Source organism: Carlito syrichta, unplaced genomic scaffold, assembly GCF_000164805.1.
Source record: "Carlito syrichta isolate Samal-C Ts95f unplaced genomic scaffold, Tarsius_syrichta-2.0.1 Scaffold303306, whole genome shotgun sequence".
Taxonomy (NCBI): domain Eukaryota; kingdom Metazoa; phylum Chordata; class Mammalia; order Primates; family Tarsiidae; genus Carlito; species Carlito syrichta.
In genome coordinates this window covers 244,795-247,821 of record NW_007247402.1, presented here as the reverse complement: position 1 = coordinate 247,821, position 3,027 = coordinate 244,795, and positions in this window count along the sequence as shown.

The following is a 3,027-nucleotide window of genomic DNA, read 5'->3' as shown; positions in this document are numbered from 1 at the left end:
CCCGTGCCTTCGGGAGGCTGAGGTGAGTGGATTGCCTGAGCCCGCAAGTTCGAGACCCACCTGGGCAGCGAGACCTCATCTCTACAATAAATCAAAAAATCAACCGGGTGGGTGGTAGCGCGCGCCTGTAATTCCGGCTACTCGGAAGGCGGAGGCGGAAGGATCGCCGGAGCCCAGCAGGTCGAGGCTGCGGTGGCCGGGAGCGGCCACTGCACTCCAGTCTGGGCGACGGAGTGAGACTCCAACTCAAAAAACAACAACAAAAAAAAGGACTGGTACCTGGAATATACAAGGAAGAACCAAACTCAAGAATGAAAGGACAACCAACATAAATAAAAATGTAAAAATACTTGAACAATGACCTCAAAAATGTTGATATATAAATGGTAGATATATGAATGTGCACATTAAAATGTATACAACAGTATTAATCATCAAAAATGCAAATTAAAACTTCAACAAGATACGGTTACACACCCATAACAGTGGCTAAAATGTAAAAGTATGGCAAAATACACAACTATTAGATAATTCACAATAAATGAATTTAGCAAAGTCATTAATACAAGGTTAATATGTTAAAAATTATATTTTCTATTCTTGCAAATTGAAAGTGAAAAAATTTTAACATATCCCAAGTACAGTAAATATGAAATGTCTAGGAATAAATACAACAAAAGACACCAAATAGCTCTACAGTAGAAATTTTTAAATATTACTAAGAAAAATCAAAGATTTATATAATCAGAAACCTGCATTATAGTCATTGATTGGAAGACTGAACATTGTTATGATAGTAATTTTCTTCAAGTTAATCTACAGACAATGCTGTCCCAGTCAAAGTTTCTACAGGCATTTTTAGAAATTAAAAGGCCAATTCTAAAATGCATATGGAAATATTAAGCACGTAGAATAATCAAGGACTTTTTATTTTTGAGTTGGAGTCTCACTCTGTCGCCCAGACTGGAGTGCAGTGACCGCTCCTGGCCACTGCAACCTTGACCTGCTGGGCTCCGGTGATCCTTCCGCCTCAGCCTTCTGAGTAGCCGGAATTACAGGCATGTGCTACCATGCTTGGCTGATTTTTTGATTTATTGTAGAGATGAGGTCTTGCCACGTTGCCCAGGTGGGTCTCGAACCCACGGGCTCAGGCAATCCACTCACCTCAGCCTCCCAAAGGCGCGGGATTACAGGCTGAGCCACCTAGCTCGGCTGACATTTTTTTTTTGAGTCAGAGTCTCACTCTGCTGCCCAAGCTGGATTGCAGTGGTGCACTCATGGACACACCAGCATCGACCTGCTGGGCTCTGGGGATCCTTCCACCTCAGTAGCTGGAACTACAGGCATGTGCTACCACGCCCGGCCTATTTTTGATTTATTGTAAAGAGGAGGTCTTGCTAAGTTATGCAGGCTGGTCTCCAACCCATGGTCTCAGGCAATCCACTCGCCTTGGCCTCCCAAAGTGCTGGAATTACAGGCTGAGCCACCAGACCCGGCCTGCCAAGGACATTTCTTAAATGAAGGACAAAATTAGAAGACTTATTTGACCTGATTTGAATATTGAATATATAGTACAGTAATAGAGAGTTTTGCATTGATGACAATAACATAGACACATAAATAGGACAAAATAGAGAGTGCAGAAAGACCCCAGTGTTTTCATCAATTGAATTTTTACAAAGGTGTAAATTGATTCAATGGGAAAAGGCAGTATTTAACAAATGGTTTTGGATAAACTGGATAGAAATGTAAAGCAAGGAACACATTATGTATGAAAATTAATTCAAAACAGATCATAGACTTAATTGTAAAGCTTAAAACCATAATACTTATAAAACAAATTATAGGAGAGTATCTTTGTGACATTGGAGTAGGCATCATTTTCTTTTTTTTTTTTTTTAGTTAGAGTCTCACTCTGTCACCCAGACTGGAGTGCAGTGGCCGCTCCCGGCCACCGCAACCTTGACCTGCCGGGCTCCGGGGATCCTTCCGCCTCAGCCTTCCAAGGAGCTGGAACTACAGGTATGCACTACCACGCCCGGCTAATTTTTTGATTTATTGTAGAGATGAGGTCTCGCTGCCCAGGCGGGTCTCGAACCCGTGGGCTCAGGCAATTCACTCACCTCAGCCTCCCAAAGGCGCGGGATTACAGGCTGAGCCACCGAGCCCGGCTTTTTTTTTTTTTTTTTTGAGTTGGAATCTCACTCTGTTGCCCAGACTGGAGTGCAGTGGCCGCTTCTGGCCACCGCAGCCTCGACCTGCTGGGCTCCGGCAATCCTTCCACCTCAGCCTTCCACATAGCCGGAATTACAGGCATGCGCTACCACGCCCGGCTGATTTTTTAATTTATTGTAGAGATGAGGTCTCGCTGCCCAGGCGGGTCTCGAACCCGCGGGCTCAGGCAATCCACTCACCTCAGCCTCCCAAAGGCTCGGGATTACAGGCTGAGCCACCGAGCCCGGCTGACATCATTTTCTTAAAAAAAAACCCCAAAGTGCAAATCATAATAAAAATGATAAATTGGATTACATCAAACTTAAAAATTTTAGCATGTCAAAAGATACCATTGGGTCAGGCCTAAAGGCTCACACTTGTAATCTCAGCACTTTGGGAGGTTGAGACAGGAAGATCACTTGAAGCCAGGAGTTCGAGACCAGCCTAGGCAGCAAAGCAAGATCTCATCTCTACAAAGAATGAAAATAAAGATAAATTAGCTGAACGTGGTGGTCAGAACCTGTAGTCCCAGCACTTTGGGAGGCTGACAGGGATGGATCCCTTGAACACAGGAATTCAATCAAGGCTGCAGTGAGCTATTATCATGCCACTGCACTCCAGTCTGAGCGACAGAATAAGACCCTGTCGCTAAATAAAATACATAAAATTTAGGAAAACCTAAAGGAAATCTACAGACAGAAAGATATTTGCAACACATATATCACACAAAGCATTTGTTTCTACAATATAAAAATAAATGCTAGCTGGGCTCGGTGGCTCAGCCTGTAATCCCGCGCCTTTGGCAGGCTGAGG